This window comes from Cryptomeria japonica, chromosome 9 (assembly GCF_030272615.1).
Source record: "Cryptomeria japonica chromosome 9, Sugi_1.0, whole genome shotgun sequence".
NCBI lineage: Eukaryota > Viridiplantae > Streptophyta > Pinopsida > Cupressales > Cupressaceae > Cryptomeria > Cryptomeria japonica.
In genome coordinates this window covers 541256476-541279875 of record NC_081413.1, presented here as the reverse complement: position 1 = coordinate 541279875, position 23400 = coordinate 541256476, and the positions used below count along the sequence as shown (strand labels likewise).

At 37.9% G+C, this 23400-nt stretch overlaps 1 long non-coding RNA gene across 3 annotated transcripts; it reads right to left on the bottom strand.

Moving 5' to 3' along the window:
- Positions 1–96: 96 nt before the first annotated feature.
- Positions 97–23400, bottom strand: LOC131858112 (uncharacterized). 3 transcript variants are annotated; one of them, XR_009358909.1, is made up of 4 exons: positions 23163–23400; positions 5368–5442; positions 5081–5180; positions 97–504 (listed from the first exon to the last, which is right to left on the bottom strand). It is a non-coding gene; the product is annotated as an uncharacterized LOC131858112 (long non-coding RNA). The 3 variants fall into 3 exon arrangements; XR_009358907.1 differs by lacking the exon at positions 97–504 and adding an exon at positions 4487–4963; XR_009358908.1 differs by lacking the exon at positions 97–504 and adding an exon at positions 4487–4940.

Here is a 23400-nt window from a genome sequence, read left to right as displayed (position 1 = left end):
AGCATCTAGATATCTGAACCAAACGATTGAAGCTTAAAACACCATTTTTATTGATTTCAAAATACTTGACAACATAACAATTTGCTAAGAGCCTGCTTCTTTTTAATTTAGAACTGTATTACTATAACTGAAACAATCTTTTCCTCTCTACCACCACAAGAGAAGGTGGGAGGTTTATTTAAAGCATAAAATCTAACTAACTAGCATACCACTCCCACATGTTAATGAGGATGCATTTATTGAGCAAGGAGAAAGAAAAAGGCGAGATGATAGATGTTAAGAACCAGTCAAAGCCCGTTAGAACAACAGAGAGAATCTAACATCATTTCAATCCTAAATCTACTCCTTCAACAAAGGGAACCATTAAGTCTTCAGCAAGTCATAATGAAGCACTTCCAACCGCTAGCTGACTTCTTCAACAACAATCCTTGTTGTCCCTTGACCAACGTTTCCATCATCTTTATTGCTGAGCATCCTGGACCGGTTCAACATCCTTCTTCAATCCTGCATGAAGTTGTTAATGTGCACAAATATAAGCCTAATTATTCCTATCGGAATAACATTCAAAATCTACATGCGTTATTGCCATGGATATTCCTCATAACACATTTATCTATCATATTACATAAAAAGGGAACATATATCAGATAAGCTTATGCCATATGAACACATTACCAAGACATATAAAATGATATCACTTTAACAAAGGGTTCTAAACTCAAAGACATAAACAGACTCCTAATATCCCAGAAAAGACACATGCACATAGACAAAATAGAGCCATTATTTTTGGCTCATCAAACTTTGTCGGATTTCTTGAATACAACTTCATACCTATTTCCTGCACATAAAAAGAAAGGGAAAGATGTTGGGGATAGATGTTTGCCTTAGGTCAAACCCCGATTTTGGAATCAACCATGAATGAAATAATGCGAATACTGAAATAAATGTTAAGGAAATATACCTCAGATCTACAATTGTTGATGATGATGCAATGCTCTTTTAATGTAATCACAAATGTCGAATGTAATGGCATGACAAACACATGAACATGAAAAACCCTAATCATACACACGTGTTTGCATGAACATTGATGTAACTTTGCTCCACAATGCTTGAAGATGAATATGCAGCCTTGAAACTCTGAAGATGCATGATAATGTATGCTTCACAAATGCACAAATTCGAGAGATAGATCATGGATTGCTTTTTAGATCTAAAATGGATTTACATAATGTCTTTATATAGGGTTCCCTAGGTAATTTATCAATTAGGTCCATTCCAATGGTCATGTGTAGCCTCGGGGATCAAATGTTGTCAAGGAGATAAATGCTAGGGATAGATCATGGATTTCTTTTTAGATTTAAAATGGATTTATATGATGTCTTTATATAGGGTTCCCTAGGTAATTTATCGATTAGGCCGATTCCAATGGTCATGTGTAGCCTTGGGGATCAAATGTTGTCGAGGAAATATAGCTCCTGCCCCATTTCAAATTAGGGCCCCTTTGAGAGGGACCGGGGCGTTTTGGGATGCCTTGGTCCAAACACCCTAGTTCTTCTGCAAAGAGGACCAAAACAAGCTGCCAAGGGGGTGGGAATCTCACAGTGAGACCCACCATAGGGTGTACATGGCATCAAAGTTGGATAATTAGACCTGAACGAAGTTAGAGAGGAGATAAGGATAGGACACGCCAAAGTGGGAGCACAAACATGAGGTGTAAATTGGACCAGTGAATAATGACAATCTAAGGGAAAGAGAAATTCAGATGACACAACATATCATAAGGTCAGATAATTGCACAAGACATTTTAAAAATGCAAGAATGTTTTATTGGCTAAATAGAGATCACAAGAAAACCAATGTCCAATATATGTGGAGTTTTTTTGAAGTTGGACATGGTAAAGGAGAACATGATGGAGTAGCAGCATGTATAAAAAGAGCTCTTGCTAGAGAACAACTGAAATTTGAGGATGCAGTGAAATTTAAAGATGCTCGCGCAATTGTGCATTGGTGCAATTCAAATTTATCTATAGGATCAACTAAGAACTCCACAATTTGACATCTCTTCTAGTTAGATGAGGAAGACAACATTCTTACTCAACATGATTGTGATACAATCAATGGATTAGCTAAATGGCATTCGTTTAAGAGTTCTGATTCAAACACATGGACCATATGGATAAAGTATTGGTTGGATTGATGTGTAGAGCCAAAACATAAGTTAACTCATTCTCGAGTAGATGATGATGGTTATGTATATCCAATAGGATCTATGATTGTTGTTGGCACCTGGCTAAGCAAATATCTAACAAGAAAGAATGGCTTGCCTACATTTGAAGATTATGAATTAGAGAAGAAGATTATACACTACTTGCATTTGGTAGTGGCAACTAATATAAAATTGGATAGATATCATGAGAACCCTGCTAATAAACAATTATGGACACTCTCTATGGAAGAACATGAGACAATCATAGATGCATTGCAAAAGAGAGAGGGTGTAGATGGTACAATAGAATGAATAAATACAAGTTGCAATTTTGTACCCTTAAGCCATCTCCCTTTAAGTCATGATATATACCTTATGTTGCATTTTAAGTCTCAGATCCTAATTATTTAGATCATTTTTGTTTGAGATCTCCCACAACTAGAAGGCATCAGAGGCTACTATTGCTTATGCATTCAAAGATATAAAATAAGGACTTATTTCTCTAACATGGTAAGGTCCAATCATCTAACTTTATTTTAATAAATGTAATTTTCTTGCACATGATCTAGAGTTAAGCGATCTCCCTTTAAGTTGTGATGCATACTTTATGTTGCATTTTGAGGGCTAGGTCCTAATTATAATTTAAACTAATCAGATCATTTTTGTTTCAAGTCTCTCACGTCTAGATGGCATCAATGACTACTACTGTTTGTGTATTCAAGGATATACAATAAATTATTATTTATGTAAGATGGTAAGGTTCAATTGTCTAACTTTATTTTAATAAATGTAATTTTCTTGCACATGATCTAGAGTTATGATAATTTATTTTTTAACAGGTCCCTTACGAAAAGATCCCAATGATTATAGATAGGCTTTTGGTCATAATAGGCTTAACTCTTTATGTAATGATAGGTTGGCTTTTCGTATGGTTATTTGTCAAAATATCAGTTAATGTAATGTAGGCTATGCTAGCATTTGTTTCTGCTCAAAAATGGCATATCCTAGGCAATCTTACTTTTTGTAATAATTGTATTGTATCAGATTCATCAAAATTTGTTCTATCATATTGTAATATCCTTGTTTGTTGTATTAAATGTGGAATCAGTGCCCAAATACTGAGCTGTATCTCAAATATTTCATATTGATCTTATTGTGAGAAAATAGTATTCATGATGATGGATGAAATAATAACTTCAATGGGCAATTTTCTTGACAAAATTTTGTTAGCAATTTCAAGTTTTCTATTCCAAATCTCCAAAGCAGCGATCTTTTACCTTAATTTGTAATTTTATCGGTGGCCTACCATGCTAGTTTTTCCCGTTATTGTACACGTGCTGCCTTTCATTGTATCAATGTATAAATATTTTTAACTTCTAGCTGATCACCACTAGAGAAACTTCTCATTCAAGTTTTATCGAGTCTGTAAAATATTTACAATGTACATGAATGAAATACTTGTCGGAGTGTATAGGATCTCCAAGAATGAAATGTTTGTAGGTGTATGGTACCAAAAAACTATAGAATGTTTTCTGAGCCTTGTGTAGAATAGATGTCTTATGGGTATAATCAGATAATATGTCAGGAAATTTCAAATCAGATAAGATGGCACCTGAAAGTTCGTCAACCTTGGCCTGCAATGAAAGGCAGCAAAGTGTACAATAACAGGAAAAACTAGCATGGTAGGCCACCGATAAAATTACAAATTAAGGTAAAAGATCACTGCTTTGGAGATTTGGAACAGAAAACTTGAAATTGCTAACAAAATTTTGTCAAAGAAAATTGCCCATTCAAGTTATTATTTCATCTATCATCATGAATATTATTTTCTCACAATAAGATCAATATGAAATATTTGAGACACAGCTTAGTATTTGGGCACTAATTCCACATTTATTGCAACAAACAAGGATATTACAATATGATAGAACAAATTTTGATGAATTTGATACAATACAATTATTACAAAAAGATAGATTGCCCAGGGTATGTCATTATTGAGCAGAAACAAATGCTAGCATAGCCTACATTACACTAAATGATATTTTGACAAATAACCATACCAGAATAGCCACAGCTTTTATACTCAATAAAGCCTGAAGCCTGAAAGTAATGCAATATATCTTGGGAAGCCCTCGTAGGCTTTCTTCCTCTGTGTGACATGCTACAGCAACTTGAAAAATGTTAGCTCCAATTGAATCAGGTTCTTCAATGCGCAATTCAGAAAGTCCATTCCTATAAATTATAAAGATGAAAAATAAGATCCACGTGCAATATTGGAGATGCAAATTTTATTTTTTGGGGCTAATTCTGAATTGAATTCATCACAGCATAGGATATTACAATATGATTAAATAATTCAAAGAACCTTACATAAAACAGCTTTCCCACAAGTAAGATTGACCGGGGCTCGTCGTCATTCTTGACCTAAAACAAGAGTCTCATTCCTAAGTTACACCATGAAACTACTTTCCCGTTTGACTTTTGAGACAGAATCTTGAACTGAACAGCCACAAATACTTTGCTTGCATGGACCATAGTCAATTTTCATTATTAATAGAAGGCTAGACCTAGTGCCCTAAAATTTTGGAGACCCTACTAAGCTTTTTATCTAATGTGATTCCTTTCTAGTTCTTTGAGAAGGGTTAGCTTCAATTGAATCAGGTTCTGCAATGTTCCATTCAGAACAATCCCAGTCGGTACCGCAACTTGGACAGACTCTGGCTACCTACATTTATAAGGTTTCGTTATCTGTAAAATCGGTGCACTTGTCAAACACACTCGTCCAAATCTTTCTTTTTTTTTATCCAGAAATATCTCAAATAATTATAAACAAAAAGAATAAGCGTAATGTTCTGTGAGAATTACCATCTTCAACAAGCATGCCCAGGTAAAATCAAAGTTACCAGATACACCGGGGTGCCTCAGATGTATCCATTTCCAATGCAGATATGGCAAGGTTACATATCTAATCAATCCAATAGAGATATGGCAAGGTTACATGAGAATTTCTCCCAAAGCATGCTTTATTTGGACACAGCTATGATATGGCAAATCAGGTGTGCTCTTTGACAGAATCATTAGGAAAAACAATACATCTGCCATAGATCAAGTCCAGAATTGTTTTTATCATCAGTACATGAATATTAGCATACCTGTGTTGATGTTAAAACCTTCTTTAAGGAAATAGTTGTGCATCCAAACTGAGCAATCTTCATTCTGGCAAAGTTCTGCCCGTTTAAAAGTCCACAAAAATGAAACAAAAAAGGGTAAAAATAAAGAGTGTGTAAGAAAGAACTCTAAATTATATTGATCACATAAAAAATGACTATTTGCAGACAGACATCATACATGGACTACTTGAGATAAATTTAATGCAAAATGTAAGTACGTTAGCCTAACCTTGGGAGAGCTTCCCCTACATAAATAATGCTTTTAAAATTGTATTTAGGGTCTCAGAGAACTGCACAAAAATGGCTGACTTGGAAGAGTCAGAACATTATCTTAAAATCAACAAATATTCTCTTGTAAAGGTGTGTGTCACTTAGCCAGAGAGCTCTCAATAAATTACCTTCTGCAGGTGAAGCACAAACAAAAGCATACAGAAAGGTGTACAAGCGCCTTTTGGAACCAACACAAAAAAGCACACAGCTCAGGCAAAGTTAAAAACAAATGCATCTATATGGAGGATATAGGTGAGGAAGATAAATTACTTTAATATCATCTTGCACAATTATCTGAAACCTGGCAGTTTCTAGATTGCTCTTGAAGAAATGCTTATTAAGAGGGAAGTTCTCCTTAGAATTATGAAAACTAGCTGTCTGGTAATTGATACACATATCGATTGATTTCCAGAAAATTGTATCTCTAGTTCATAATAAAATATTTATTAGAAATATTTTAGATAAGGTGCCCATGAATTGTTGCAAGTTTGGAGAAAAGTAATCATATCAATGTCTGTAAATGACCAAAGCAAGTCAACGAGGTTTTGAAAATACATCCAGTTAATAGAAATTTATTAAGGTAAAAGAACCCTAGGTACTGAAACATGTTTATTTACTATATATGGTAATAGAACTTTAATTTGTAAAACATATGCATGCATACAATTACTTTTTCAAACTAAAACTTATAACCTCTTTAAAAAATTTAAATCTAATGCCTGCCTACTAGCTTTTTCCTGAATGATAAGCAAAAGCACTGAAAACATACAAACACAGGGTAGCCTTCCAGTGATGCAACCCTGTTCCGAAACCAACTTGGTATCTAAATGAGCAATTCACCAATATCTTATGTATTTGTTTTAAACTCTAAAGTTCTATGCTACTAAAACAACAATCTAAGGCTGCAAAATAACGTTTACTGCAGCTCTAAGACTGCTACTACATCATATATCCATTATGCAATTGTGTGCATGCTCACATCTATTTTACACGAGGATATGTACCCCCCCCTGCCTTTGAAACCCTTGTCCCAGTCCCACAGCCATTTCCAGGACTTCAGGATGGCAGGAGACAACCTCAGCCATCCCTAGTCTGCAAGAATTTTCAGAACTTCCCTAAGATACCATTCTAAGACTCGGCACATCGCTGGAACATTTGGCTATCCCTGAGACAGTTGGTCATCCTTGGGACCACCAGGGACATCTGAGACATCCCTCAACCATCTCAGGAACATCCGGGTGCACCTGACAGCTAAAAACATTGTCAATATTTATTTTTTTTATTCAAATTTTGTGGAGCTGATTTGTAGTTGTTTTTTTTTCATAAAAGGTAAAATTGTATGGACTATGGAGTATTAAAGTCACACCAGCCTCCAGAGAAGCTAAGAAAAGCTATTATGTCAGCATTAGACAATCCTCTATAGTTGCTAGCAACCAGCTTAAAATCCACGTGACCTATACATATAATGCCAATCATGATAAAAAGACAGATGTATTCAGACACTTTACGGTTGAATCAGAAGCAGACCACATAAATTTGACACTACAAATAAACTAAACGAGACCCATCTGAATCAGCTTTAGGCACAGAGGTATTTCATAGGATACTTATTACAGTTCATCATTTTGTTGGTCCAACTGGTTGGGTGCTGTATGAGCTCCAGTTTGCATTTGCTTTGTGGACATCCTAGTTGCAGCAGTATCAGGCATTGCCCCTGGTTGGAATACAGGTACATCCCACTCAGTCACATGTCCTGGGTTAACAGGTACTTATAGGTTATATCAGCTGAACTACTTATAGTTACTTTGATCTAGTTTTAATAATGAATTTGATACATGATATGAATGTCTTATCTTATAAGTCATGTATAGTTAAACTTGTACAAAATTGGGTTTCCTTGTATATATAGAATCTATATATCAAGTATACTAGAATTTGATACACACACTAATACTGTCATCCACTAACATCCCCCAAAAATGGCCACCAGGACTGCCATCACCAAAACACATCCCTGTCCCTGTCCCCACCCCTGAAACATTGTGGATCATAGGATCACATACATGCCTACAATGCCTATATATCAGATCGCATACCTCTTGTTTGCTACTAACAACATGTGACTTTTCTTTATTCCACAAGATCAATAGTGCAACAAAGAGTATGCTGATTCTATAACATATGATATTGAATAACTTTTATCTGCTGTTATGATTCTTATGGACAAATACTAGGCTTGCAGTCAGCTAAACATGTCAATTAGGTGCTTTTTAAAGTGCTCAAATAAATGAAGTAGTTGAATGGAATATAAGTAAATGATCAAATGAATCAAACCACACACAAACAATGATCCAAAAAGATATACACTAGAGGAACCCAAGGTGTGAAATGAAACTATGTTTCCTCATCTACACTATCATTTTGCAAGATTTTATAAGATTGAATTCAACTTCTAACCGTTGCCATGTGTTTCACTTGAACATGTCAATTCGATGTTTTAGTAAGTGCTCAAATTAGTGTTGCATAGAATGAAAGTAAGCAAGCAAATGAATGAAATCACACATAAAAGAGAGAGAAACATGAGGATTCCTAGAGAAACCTAATGTGAGAAAAAAATTGTAAGAGTAAAGCTGTGCTTCTTCATCTCCACTATCATCTTGCAAGTTTTGACAAATCAAATGCTGAATTCGAGCCTTCAAATGTATTTCAGGTTTTTCTGGCATGTTGAAAATGCTATTCCAACTTGCCTTGTGGATCAATCACTTATTCAACATGCTTCACTATATTTCTCTTAACTGTTGCAATCATTTCCTGGCTATTGTTCCCATGAATCTAAACAAATCTGCTCGATCATGAGCATGTATAATTATGCTAAGGGATGAGCATATGAGTCATGCGAAGTATATTCTGCATGCCCCCCATATGAAGAAATGGTAGAAAACATTCAACTTCCCTTTGGCTACTCAATTCAACTACTTTGTCCTGTATACAGAGGTTTCTTACCAAAACAAACTTGTCTTGATAACCCTGGTCCATGATGTACAGTTTCCTACTAAGCTGAAACTGTCACTATGAAAAGTTCTTCAATGATGTTGAGCCTAAGATGTCTAAATCATTCTTGTGCCCTAGTGCACCTTCTCCTCTACTCTTGCATTTGACACTGGATCTCTGTGTTGTCCATTTCTCCTTTAATGAGCTTACAAGCATGTCTCATACTCCTTTAGTCTCATAAACTAAGAAGTATAACTGATTATCTCTATCTACTAAGATGATTCATGTGATCCATTTCTGATCAAAACCTATTAATTTGTTAGTACAATTATGCATTCCCTTAATTAAAAACGGACAGATTTCATAAGACCCGAAAATTTGTCAAATAAATTTAAAAGACCCTCCTATATAAACAGCATCTGATCCAAAAAAAAATCACAAAAGAAGTTGATAAGCTAGAGTTTCCACATCAAAAAAAAATTAGAGACACATGCTGATGGGCTATGAATTGTCCTTTAATTTCCAATTTGTGCCTTATTATTTCCCAAGAACTGCTGAACATTCATACATTTCCATGACACTTTCCTAAGCTTATGTTAATATGATGCACTAAACATAGTTTTTAATGTTTTGAATTATGGTTATTGATTAAAATGTGATGGAATAGTGTGATTAATCTTGATGTGTAAGTGTTTTTATAGAAAGATTAACTCATTCTGCACCAAGGAAAGAGGAAATGAGATCGTCATTGACGGTAGCAGGGGAGTCCCTATAGCCAAGGGATCTACAGCAACTACAAGAGAATGAATTCCTGCAACCAAGAGAAGGTGCGAGTTTACAGCAACATGCAGCATGCAAATAGTGCCGAGTTGGCCTCCACTAAGGCAGATTGGGCAGCCACATTAGACTTGTACTACCAACAAATGATTACTGGATCCAGAACTCTTATGCTGCAATTAATGACATTGTTTCCTGTTGCATGACCTATCCATGCATGCCTCCATGATCAGATTTTAGGAGAGTTATGATAGGACTTTATTTCTCAGTCTCTAAGTTGTCTTCTTCTAAAAAATAAACTCTCCCCTTGCTTAACAGGGATGAGCGACAAATATAGTGATGAGTCCAAGTTAAGATTAGTCAAGCTTATATATTTTGCAAAGAACAAAGGATCAAATGATCAAGTATTCTATATTTTCTGTTTTAAAGTAAGCAATTAAATTCCAGCAAAATTTATATTCATTCCTATGAAGTAAACTACAAAAAGCATTGACTATTAGCTGACTGTTTTGTTTAACAAGTGCATTTACTCAAGTAGGGCCCACTTGACGTACAATGCTACTCTGTATTTTAATTTGTTAGATACTTTTGTATTCAATTGTTAGTTAAAGTTAGTTAAATGTTCATATAGCAACTACTGATCAGCATTCATTATAGGACCTTCAGCTGAACATGTAATTTACCTGTAGTTGTGATTTTGTAGGATGAATACTAGCAATACTCTTTAAACATTAGTTATTTGTTAATCTTAGTATTGCTTGCTTTTGGTTCCATGGTTTCTTTAATAGATGAAAGTCTTTTTAAGGGCCCTAGAAACCTCTTAGTGTACATACAGTACAAGCTTCATCTCAAGTGTACGTCATCCCCGGTTGATAATTCAATGTATCCAACTGGAACAAATAGTTGCTTAACATAGGATAACCTTGTCCTTTAAGTAGAAGTGCATTACCATACCACTCCAAATCATTAATTGTATAGTTTACCATACACTTTTGGTACCATTATCAGGGATGTGTTGTGACGTTTTCACACATCGCCCCATTGCAAATAGGGACCCCCTTCTTTTTAGGCCCTCCCGGTCTTTTGGCTTGCGTTTTTGGGGTCTTTTCGCAGCAGTTTCGTCTTTCTCCTCTTTGCAAGTGTTTGGGGGTCATTTTGATCAAGTCTGTCTTTCGTTTGAGCAAATTCATCTAAGTCTAGGACTCGTTTTGTGAATTTTAGGGTTTTTGCCTTCTGTCCTAGATTTCAGGGGTTTCTATTAGGGTTTTGGGAAAACTGAACATACAACTAGAATCGGGACCCTTCAAGGAACCTCCCAATAAAATTTGAGCCCAAACGGAGCAACTTTCTATTTTTAGAAAGTCCCTATTTTTTAGGGATTTTTTCGGGTCCCGAAATGTCGTCATTTTGCCAAAAATCAAACTTACTATTTTTAGTAAGTTTCTATTTATAGTAAGTCATTCCTGCACCCTGTCTAGGGGTCTAACGCTAACATTTTGAATGTTTCTATTTTTGGAAAGTCAGTAATGGCAAGGTCAGTTAGATAAGGCGACAAGGATCAGACGTTCACAAACATTTCTAATTCTGGTAAGTCAGACAACAGACAAAAAAAGCCAGAAATTGATCAAGTGCTAGAAGCCTATGCCTAAAATGGAAAGCTCAGAAATTCGCCAAAATGAGGAAGGCAAGGACAGATGGAAAATTCCATGAATCCATGGCATAGTGGAAATTCCACCCAAATATGCAGCTAGGTGCCTGTTGTGACCATTTCACACATCGCCCCATTAAAATGGGGACCCCCTCTTTTTGCTCGTGTTGCCTGTTCTTTTTCTCTGCTTTTTAGGGTTTTGGTAGTTTGTCAGTTGTTTGGATTTAGGGTCAAGCCTTGGGGTTTCTGTTTTGTCGTTTTCAGGCCAAAGTCCAGTCACTCTTGAGAGTTTTTTTTGAGCTTCCTCTCGCAGGATGCAATTTTGAATAAAGTGAATTCGCCAGAGGCTAAGTGAGTTGGTCTATTTTCAATTGGACTTTTGAATGAATTTGTCTAAGTGTTGATGATGAGATTTCGATTTTTGTCCGATTGAGTAATTTTGACCAATTTTTGAGAATTTTGATAATTGATCCCGGGCATTGGAAATGACTTGTTTTTACCTTGTGAAGTGATTAAAATCCCAAAATCTTGATATTTTGGCCTGTAGGAGCAAAATCGCTCCTGTCCCTCAGTGAAGGACCGGGGCTCGTTTTCAAAAATTTTACTGTCCCTGCAAGATCAAGATGATCTTTCGAGTGGAAGTGGTAAAGGGAGGCATGATCTTTCCGTTGAATATAATTTGAAGAATTTCATGAGCACGGAGATGCCCCAGGAGTAAAAATCGCTCCTGTCCCTTAGTGAAGAACCGGAGCTTAAAATCAAACATTACCTTGTCCTTGCAGGATTTGAACAACTTGACGATTTGAAGAGATCAAAGGAGACATGTTTTATCAATTGAATATAACTTGAAGTGCCTTCGTGAAGGAAAACGGACCAAAAATGCAAAGTTCGCTCCTGTCCCTCAGTCAGGGACCAAGGCGATATTCAGTGTAGCTCCCGTCCCTCTCCCAGGGACCAGAGCGAAATTCTTCAGAGGGCAAAATTCAGGCAAAAGCAAGCAAGTTTTGAGTTTGAAGGCAAGAAAGGAGGGTGAAATGAACCCGTTGAATACAAATTGAAGATTACAAGACATCAATAGGAGACTCAAATTGGCCTAGGCGCTCCTGTCCCTCACCAAGGGACCAGAGCGATTTTTGCCTTAGGACCATTTCTCGCCAAGTTTGAACAAACTCCCGGCCAAAGATGAAGGGAAGGGGACACAATGAGTCCATTGAAGATAAATTTTGAAGTTAGCAAGTTGTGATGGAGCCTACAAGTACAAATTCGCTCCTGTCCCTCAGTCAGGAACCAGGGCGAGATGTTTGTTATTATGTCTTTCACTCAAGTTCAGACCACTCCAAGTCAAGGTGAAAGGTGGCAAGGACGTTTTGAAGCGTCTTGACGAAGAACGAAGTATCAAAGGTCGCCAATGTTGGGAGAATTGCACCAAATATCCAAGATCGCTCCTGTCCCTCAGTCAGGGACTAGAGCGAAATTTCTATGAAGGCTCAAGTTTTGAATGATTATCAAGTTTCGAGTGTCCAAGAGGGATCAAAGGACCTCATTCTACATGGTGAAAGTGATTGCAAGTCGATACAAGCAAGGATGAGCCCAGAATACTCAAATTCGCTCCTGTCCCTCAGTCAAGGACCAGGGCGATATCCATTAGATTGGCTAGTTCTTTCAAAATCACGCCAAGTGAAGGGCGTACAAGGTTACACAAGTGTCAAAGTGATCTTAGGAAGATGATATGCAAAGAAACCAAACGTTAAAGGGTGATCAAATTGAGCCAAGAAGCTAAATCGCTCCTGTCCCTTAGTCAAGGACCAGGGCAATTTTCATTAAATCACTCATTTTTCCTTCAAAATCACGACAAAGCCAAGTTACACAAGGTCGAAGATATCGTTTGGAAGGCAATGAACAAGAAGCGAAGGTTGAAAGATAGCAAATGTTGGCTAGAGCATAAAGTTCGCTTCTGTCCCTCACCAAGGGACCAAGGCGATAATCCATTTAAGCATCAAAATGTCTTGTTAAAGACAAGTGAAACAAGCATGGAACGAAAGACTAACATTGTTTCTCCCTCATGATGAAGATTGAGGATCGAAGATGCAAAGGTCAAGGAGAAAACAGAAAGTTCGCTCCTGTCCCTCACCAAGGGACCAGGGCGATAATGGTCATAAAAGGCACTCATCCACAAAACCAAGTTAATCAAGTTTGAAATTCTTAGCAAAAATGCCAGTTTCAACATGAAGATAGAGGTTTCGAACGTCAAAGGCACAAGAATCAAGGTCAAAAGGATAATTCGCTCCTGTCCCTCTCCCAGGGACCAGAGCGATAATGGTTTGCATCTTTCCCTCCTCCAAATTTTGGCGCTAAAACAATTTTTAAATTTTATTAAATGTTAGAAAATCGATAAATCAATTAATAGCATTTAAAAAATTGCGCTTGGATATTTAATTAATTAATTTTGCCTATTTTTAAAATCGAATTAATTAATTGCAAAGGCATTAAATGAATTAATTATTATTTTAAATAAAAAATGGGGCGCTTGATTTAAAATTCTTTTATTTTTGCAAAGTTGGCCTTGATTTTTGATTAAAAAATTGTTTTAAATTACCTTATTTTGCAAAGTCGGCCTAAGGTAATACATAAGGTAAGCGCCTATAAAGGGAAGGTGATAATTTCATTTTCAAATCATCATTTCACCTTCATTCATATGCGATTTGGAGAAGACAAAGAGGTGTGCGATTTGTATTTACAAGGAGCGAATTTCATAAAGGAGAAGTGCGAATTTCATTAAAGGAAGGTGCGAACATCATCTTCAAAGGAGAGTGCGAGCTTAGTTTCAAGTAAGGCGAACTTGCCAAAGACTACGTCAAAGGCATCCCAAAGGTGGCGAAGTTGCTAGCTTGAGAGAGATCACGTTGAAGTCACCAAATATCGATTTTTGCCTAGGCGATTCTCTTTATTTTGCATTTTAGAGTTAGCTCTCAAGAGAGGTATGGCGATGTGATCCCTTGTTTTAATTTTTGAATTTTGATCGTCATTGCTTCAAATTTTGAATTTTGTAATTTTGAATTTCAATAGCTCAATCGTTATTTAGGAAATGATAACTCAAGGATTTATCATGAAGTTTCCTAAAATTAATCTATTCTATGTCATACATTGCAAAATCTAGTTCTTATTATGAAATGTTGTGTAGGCATGGCGACCCCAAAGGCGGGAGTATCCACCAGTCGTCCAGCTCTCATGAAGGAAGATCAAAAGACCAAAAAAGTGGAGATCAAGATCGTGTCTAAATGGAGCAACATTGGAGATACCAACTTGGGCAACTTCAGTACGAAGAAGTTTCGAGAGGTCCCTTACATTGGCAAGCCATCACCTGTCGCCTGGAGAATAATTGAAAGTGGCATCATTAAGGCGGCCGGCTTCCCTCCAGCAGTACAGTGCCATGAGTTGATGATAGAGTGTGCTCGTCATTATGATCCTCAATCCAGAACAATCGTGTCCAAGGAAGAAAACACTTTAGCTTATCTTTCAGAGGAAGCTATAAGTGAGGCTTTCCATCTTCCAGAGCACAGAGATATGGTCTACAAGAGCATAGAAGGGGCCAGGTCCATGTACGAAGATGATCCAGATGCTTGCCTAAGCATCATCAACAAGAACTGGTTACTCAAGAGTCGTCCTCGCCTGAGCAAGATACCGAACACACCACACAGGATTGATTTCCAGGAGGAGTACAGAGATTTGATTACAATGCTCAACCGAGTCACAGGTGCACCTCAGGCCTTCTACTTTGAAAAATGGATGTTCTACTTCATCCAGGTGATAGTTCAGGGAAAAGGAACAATACATTGGGCTAGAATGATTAGCCATTGCTTGGATGTACAGTTGAGGAGACTCAAGGCTACCAAGTCCTTCCACATGAGTTCATACGTCATCTATGCCTTGATCAGAAGCTTTGAGTACGCAGGACTACCTCACAGAGGAGTGATTGGAAGAGGACCCGGCGAGGTCAGAGTTTGTGATTCCTATGTTCACTTGCATCATCCGCCAGGAAGCAACTACAAGTTAGTTAATGATACCTTCACAATGAACATTACGAGGACGTTGCAAGGCGGGATTCACAACAGATTATCTCAGGATGTGCAGGAACTAGTGAAGAGGTACGGTGCTTGGTTTATCCAATTTCCGAAGTTTATTTATATCAGAGTTCATGGATGTCCTTCACCTCCATACATGTTGCCGAGATATCCGACAGACAGAATAGTGTTACTTGAGGTAACAAGACAGTTGGCAGCTTATGCGAAGGCATTCAGACACAGACATGGAAATGGAGTTCCCATACCTATCATATTGGGCAATTCAGTTGAGGTATGTCCTAATGCTTTAGCCATGGATGACGCAGAGAAGGAGTTAGCTTTGTATTCTTTTTCATTCTTTGCCTTGAGAGAAAGCTTTGATCCACATGGATATATAGAGGAGACAGTCGGTAGGAAGTTTAAGCATGAGTTTCAGATAGAAGATTTTATGATGAATCTCTTGGACGATCTTGAAGTGAAAAGAAAGATGCATTCTAGATTGCCTTTGGATTTCATCAGGAAATGCAGGGTTTACAGAGTGGCCGACCAAGCTCAGGACAGTGGCAGACATCTCCAGTCATCCTATGATCGAGAAAGCAAATCAGTAAGGTTAGATTGGAATGAGCCCGAGGTTGTGGATCTAGATGCTTTGATGGCTCCAGTCTTGTCTTGTACTCGCAAATGGGTTGATGTGCAGCATCAGAAGTTGAGAGAGCAGGGCATAGCTATGACTTTCACCTTGGAGGAGAGACCAGCTGAAGGAGGAGCAAGTGTAAGCTAAGGCAATTCTAATCCTAGAAATTCAAGTGAAGGCAACCTTCGAAGTGTAAGTGAAGGCAATCTCCATCCAAGAGGCTCGAAGAGGAAAGAGAGACCTGGAAAGAGAGAATCTTCCAAGAAGAAACAAGAGGCCAGCCGAGATCGTTCATCCGGTACATCTTCTCGACAAGAGAAAAGGACATCTGAGATAGAGGAGTCTATGGAGTCAATGGTACAGAATGATAAAGAAGGACAGGCACCTCAAGGGTCACCAAGTGGATCTCTCCAAGATTATGAGTTACATGAAGACAAGAACAATGACGAGGTAACATCTCCTCCTAGAGAAGAAGAAGCATTGCATAAGGAGATACAGGTTAAAGAGACAAGATTGGCTATCCCAGATTGGTTGAAGGAAAGATTAACGAAGGTGATTGTGATCGAGGACGAAGACAATGTGATTGATTTAGAGAGCCTTGTTGGACATTCCCAGGAAGTGACAGAGAAGAGAAAGGCTACCAAGATGTCCAAGATGATTAGAGATGAGACTGGATCCAGAAAATTACAGATAGCTACACCGGCCGTGGACAAGTACGAAGGTGAGATCCTAGCAGAGGAATATGATGTAGAGACATTTGAGCTAGGTCCATCCATAGCCGAGCAGACACTAGATGATGCCACCGATTCGTTTGAGGCGTTGAAAGACAAGCTTAGAGAAGAAATGGAGAAGAGTAGAAAGCTTGAGAGAGAGGTCGGTGCATGGAGAACATATTTCAGCCATCTCAATCAGCCTTTAGGACGTCAGGATCCGGCAAGATCACCCATACAGGCACTTCCCCTTCAATCAATTGGTGAGGCAGAGAGATTCAGGAGTATGGTCCAGCGTATGAGTACTTGGATGGATAAATCTCATACAGTCGCCACGGAATTTGCAACAAGGATGATGCAGACCATTCACCGAGCTATTCAGGTTCTTGAGATCATCCACAACTTGATGATAACAGTGGCCACTTTTGCTCATACCAAAGATGTTATCATCCTTGTCTTGCGAGTAACCAGACAAACATCGAGGAAGGTCTTAGCGCAGGAAAAGATTATGGATGGAGGACCTCACAGTTTACTTCAGTGGTCAACCTTACTCCAGATGAAGGAAGTTCTCTTCGAGGACATCAGTACTAGATGCAGTCATGTTGAGGAGGTGATTAACCCGATCCAGGACAAAGTATTTGAGGTACTACGTACCATTCTTGGCAGGAGGATCGAAGTTGAGACAGATGTGGATTTGCAGGAATTAGAAGATAGAATCAAGGTCATCTTTTGCAAGGACGCTAATATTACAGATGAGCAACAGGACCAGATGTTTGCTACCATGCTCCTGATTGAAAAGACTAAGGAACTTGAACCTACATGGGACGCAGCTCTCCTAGATGCATTTGATCAGGTCATCCACTTGGAAGAAAGAATGAAGAATCTTCCCGAGATTCCAATTGCTGAAATCGAAGGAATCGTATCAAGATTCATTGCATATGCTAAAAAGGAGCATTGGAAAGGGAATAAGATTCTAGATGAGAGGTTGTTATAGATGACATGGCACCTTAATTGTCATTGGTCTATGTCTCCTAGATTTTTGTGCCAAATTTAATATTTGGCTATGCATTTAATATTGTTCAGTAAAAAGGGGGCTATTTGTAATAAACCCTAATTAGGGTTTAGGTGTCATGATCTTGACCGTTGATCTGCTTTTTGATCTGGACCGTTCATTGTAATTGAGGATGCTATTTATACCCTCATTTCATTTCATTTTGTAATTAGAAATTAGAAATAGCTAGAGAATCAGAAATTAGAGAGAGATTAGAGTTTAGAAGCAATTTACTTTTTAGCAAGATTGAGCTTTGAGAAAGGAATTCAAGCAATTGTTGTACATGATGGCTTTGAGATCAATGAAATATTGAAGTTATGGTGTTTTGTTGCAATTTTCTTGGTTATCTTCATGGTTGTTCGTTTTTCTTGAATCATTCTCAATCAAAGTAGTATGTTAATTTGAAGGACAAAGTGTTGGACTTGATCTTTGGTAGGATTCGCTTTCCAAACCACTAGCTTCTTGCTGATTGTAGGAACGCCTTGCGTGGTCGACTGGAGATATTTGAATCACTTAAATCTTCAATCATTATTGTATCTTGGATATGTACCTTCGTGGTAGTGTTCTTGGTCTTTGATGTATTGAAAAATCATTTGTTACCTTAGAAGATCGCATCAATTTCAATTAAGTTGTTAATTTATGGCAAAATTGAAGTTGGTAGAATCTCACCAAGCCTTGTCCACATTGAGTCATTCTTAGGGTTAGACTAGATTAGACCTCTTGCAAACCCTATCCTTTTGATATTTTTGAAAAGCTTGTTTAGTTTAGCAAAAAAAACTTCGGCAACGTAAGGCCCTTTGATGACACAGCAATCACAACGACCACTGGTGCTTATCCATACGTAGAGACCCTACTAAAAGAACATTGGAGTCATCCTAACTGATCCTTCTTGCGAAATCTTCAGCAGTTAGCGACTTTATTCAAGAGAGGATAAGATGCCTTTGGGTATTTTATTCTGTGTATGATTGTGTACAAAATACACGTCAAGAGTGCCAAAATGGGATTCCCAAGGACAGAAGGAAAATCCATGAATCCCTGGCACTGGCAAAATTCTGCCCAAGTCTGGAATTGGGCGCCAAAATGGGATTCCCAAGGACAGAAGGAAAATCCATGAAGCCCTGGCACTGGCAAAATTCCGCCCAAGTCTGGAGTTAGGCGCTGAATTGAAGATCCCAAGGAGAGGAGGAAAATCCGCGAATCCATGGACAGAGCAAAAATGCGCCCAAGTCTAGAGTCAGGCGCTGAATTGAAGATCCCAAGGACAGGAGGAAAAATCCATGAATCCATGGACAGAGGGAAAATGCACCCAAGTCTGGAGTCAGGCGTTGAAATGGAGAAGCCAAGGACAGGTGGAAAAATCCGCGAGTCCATGGACAAAGCAAAAATGCGCCCAAGTCTGGAGTCAGGCGCTGAAATGGAGAAGCCAAGGAGAGGTGGAAAAATCCACGAGTCCATGGACAAAGCAAAAATGTGCCCAAGTCTGGAGTCAGGCGCTGAAATGAGATTCCCAAGGAGAGAAGGAAAATCCATGAATCCTTAGCATGGTGAAAATTTCACCCAAGCTAAAAAATTGAAATTTTGCCCAAGGCATGGAATCCAAGGAGTCAAGGAGGAATAAAAAGCAAAATTCCCCTTGGGCGAATTTTCAAATTTACTATTTTTAGACACCAAATCTCGACTAAGTATGGAAAATTTTATAGATTCGGAATCGGGATGAAATTCTCCATCCAATGAACCTGGCTCCTAAATTTTAGGAGGATCCCTAAAAAATAGGGATGTTGAAAAGGAGACATGGACAATTCACAAAGTAATGGAAATTCCTTCCTTCAGGCCATAATTCCAAGAAAGGTGAAAAATTGACTAAGTCTTGGAAATTCCTTCCTTCATGACAGAGTTCCTGAAAAAGGTGAAAATTTGGCTGTGTTGGAAATTCCTTCCTTCACGACGGAATTCTTGGAAATGTGAAAATTTGGCTAAGTGTTGGAAATTCCTTCCTTCAGGACAGAATTCCAAGAAAGATGAAAATTTGGCTAAGTAATAGAAATTCCTTCCTTCAGGACATAATTCTAGGAAAGGTGAAAAATTGAGTAAGTGTTGGAAATTCCTTCCTTCATGACAGAGTTCCTGAAAAAGGTGAAAATTTGGCTAAGTGTTGGAAATTCCTTCCTTCAAGACAAAATTCCAAGCAAGGAAGAAATACACCCAAGGAAGAATTGAACATAAAATTTCTAAGGCAAGGAAGGAATCAAGGATGAACTGAACAAGAAATTTCCCTCCCAGGGAAAAATTTGAAAAATCCATTCTCGGGCATCAAATCACATCCAAATTTCAAAAGTTTTACAGATTTGGATTTGTAGGAGAATTCTCTTCCTCCTGGACTTGAAACCCTAATTTGTCCAAAATTCCTAAAAAATAGCAGATGTTGAAAAATCATTGAAAATATTTTCCAGAGCAAGGCAAGTTCAAAAACTTCAAGAAAATACTTCCAGAGTCAGAGATTCTCCCTCTTTAAGTTTTTCTCTCTCCAGGGTTTTTTCCACCAAGTGGTAGTCGAGTCAACAGACATTTAATTAATGAAGCATCTCTTTGCATGCAACTATCACATTTATGGCATTATGGCAGATTCCTTTTGCATGCAACCATCACGTTAAGGAGATGATGGTGCATTTATGGCATCATGGGCAATTTTTGCATGAGGGCACATTCATTGCATAGCAGGAACTTTTTGAATGTAATGGTTAATTAATGCTTTATGGGCGCCATTTCTGGCAAGATTGTAATTAATTGTATATGGGCATGATGGGCTATTAATAACTGATTCCCACCTTGTTGCGCCTTGAGTGGGAATCTTCTGGGGTGAACCCTAATTAGGGTTTGCATGGCTTGAGGCCCATATAAAGGGGTGACCCCCCTCATTTGTAAAGGGGGGAGCTTTGTCTGAAATTGTTGCGATAAGTTTTGAGATAATAACAGTGAAACATTGCTCTCTGATGGTGTCCACTTAAATTATTTTTTCAAAGCTTGCATGGTTTCACCTTCCTCACTTAGATTAGAAGTAGTAAAGTGCTTTGATTTCAATGGAGAATGTAATGGTGTTTGATGAATTTCCATGGTTCATACTTTTTGTATCTTGCTGATTGTAAGTTGCAATGTAAAGTTAGCCTGAGCCACTAAACTCATGCTAAGTTCAGTTGTGGACAATCGTTTGGATTGTGCCGTTTTGGGTATTCAAATGCACTTTCTCAATTTGAAAATCCTTCAATATCCTCAGAAGATTGCACCAGTTCTTGCGTAGTTGTAGTTGAACTTGGCGAAGCAGAGCTTGGTTTATTTGGAATTTGTCCACCAGAGCACTATTCATTGTTATCACTGCCCTTAGAAGTAGATTTAGATCCTTCTGAACCCTTTCCCTTTTCTTTCAGTTCATTTTAGTCCGTTCGAAGCAGCAACATCGCAAAATTGCCATATCTGATGATGGAGTTCCAGCCACAACAAAGAAGTGAAAGAATGATGCAAATGTAAGGCCCCTTGGATTACCAGCAAACACATCAGCCGACTGAGTCACGTCCACGCATTGAAGGAACCTTGGAGTCGATTGTTTGAACTTCTTGCAATCTTAGCATGCAATCGCACTTTTATCAAGAGAGAGTGAAGTGACCGTTAGGCAACTTTATTCTGTGTTAGACGCTGTCCTAAAAAACATGTCAACAGGATGGTGCAAAGCTACAAGAGTATTTGGGTTTTTAAAAATTATTTATTGTTCTTATAGACAGTAATTTTCATTTTCAGCGTTTGGGATTGATAGACCTCATACAGGGTACCAATTTTTTTAATGACACCTCACAAGCAAGATGACAAATGGCACATAGTTGTTGCATGTAGAGGAGAGATTCTCTAGGAAGATTTCTTCCATCTTACACTTCTTTGAGAAATACAACAGCAACAGTGGCAGAAACAGGAGTAGGACAAACGAGTGGATCATCTCAAGTTAATCCACATCAACAATCTCCTCATTCAACCCTTGATTCTAGATCTCGTTCGATATTTTCATCTTCCCCTTCAACCCCTAATTCTTATTCAACAATTGGGAACACTGGTGGCAGGGAGGAACAGCAGAATCTTGAAACTACTACCTTTGAATTTCCTATTTCTGATCAAGAGAGAAATGTTGCTATGAAACACATCCTTCCCTCTACTCTTCCCAACTTCCATGGCCTTATATTAGAGGATCCAAACACATTCCTATTTGAATTTGATGTCCTTTGTAGAAGTTATGATTACATTACAAATGCACATAGAATAAAATTGTTTCCAGCCACATTGAAGTACTCTACTTTAAGACTGTTCATGGGATTTGGAAGAAATGCAGTTATGATTGGGATACTATGGAAGAAAAATTTATGAAGAAGTATAAGGATTACTACAGGGGAGGGAACATGAGAGAAGATGATATCTTTAGAATGACTTAGAAAGAAGATGAACCACTGGAAGACTATGTGAAAATATATCTATTCTGTCTCCAGAAATCCTTCATTCTAACTTGTAACTTATCATCCTACAACTCCTTTCCTCTCCACAAAAACATATGACAGAGTAGAGAATACCATTTTAACTCAAACCTCTCGAGGTGTGCTTTTGTTGTCATCAAACTTTCATGCATCCTTTCTGCATAGAATGTCACAAAGCCATATCAAACTTTCATGCATCCTTTCTGCATAGAATGTCGCAAAGCCATACTCTGCGTTCACCATTGGATCTTGAATGTTTGCAGCCATACACATAAAAGGAATTGGCATCCATGGCATAGCATCATAACCTAAGATTTGGCAGAGTAATGAGTTCTCACAAAGTAATCTTCAAAGGTGTCCAAAGCAAATGGCTCTTTCTCAACCTTTGAAATTGGAATTATTGATCTCTTTGGACCCTTGATTCTAAACTTAGGAATGACTACACTTCTATATGGATAGATGTTGTCTTATAATTTTCTTCAAATTATTTAAGGGTTTCCATATAGAAGTGTAGGAATGACTACACTTCTATATGGATAGATGTTGTCTTATAATTTTCTTCAAATTATTTAAGGGTTATTGGTTTAGATGCTGCTTTGTTCAAATCAAAAACCTCACGAATAGCTAACTTTGACAACTTTATCATTTCCCAACCAGTAGCTGTTAACACACTTCTTTTCACAACATCATATCTTTGTGCCACAATTCTAATGAAATCTACATTCACAAACACATTTGGAACTGCTAGCTTGCCCATATCTAGAATCCATGCATTCCTCTTGTTGTACCCATTGTTCAAATAAACTCCATCCAATCTCTGGTAGCTTAGCATCTCTGACCCCAGCCAAATCATCCAGAAGCCTATCCTCTGGTCCCTCAAGCCCACTCACTTGCAAAGGCACTCTTTTTCCATCTAATTGTCTCAACAAATATTCATCTAGTCTTTGGGAAGATCCAGAAGCAGATGCCTTCTTACTCATTTTTACTACCTCTATGAACTAGGGTTTTCAATTCTGTATCTTAGGGTTTCTCTTCAACTAACTAGAAACTCAATTACACTTAAGACTTATACTGCTTGAAATTTTGAACTTAAATTTGAAAGAAGTTTGAGAATTGACTCAACTTACAGTTCAGAATGAGCATTCTTCAATCTCTGTCTACAAACCCTAGTATCTGCTACAATTAGTTCCGAAGCTCAAATTGGCAAATGATGACGAGTGCAATGAATTGTGATGAACATAACAGTCCGTTCTGCATATTTATTTCCTAACAACGATCTAAATTTCGGCCAACCCCAATCATTTCGCCATTACTACATTTCATGTTCCAATTGCACCAATGACTTAGCCATTTTACAATTTAAAT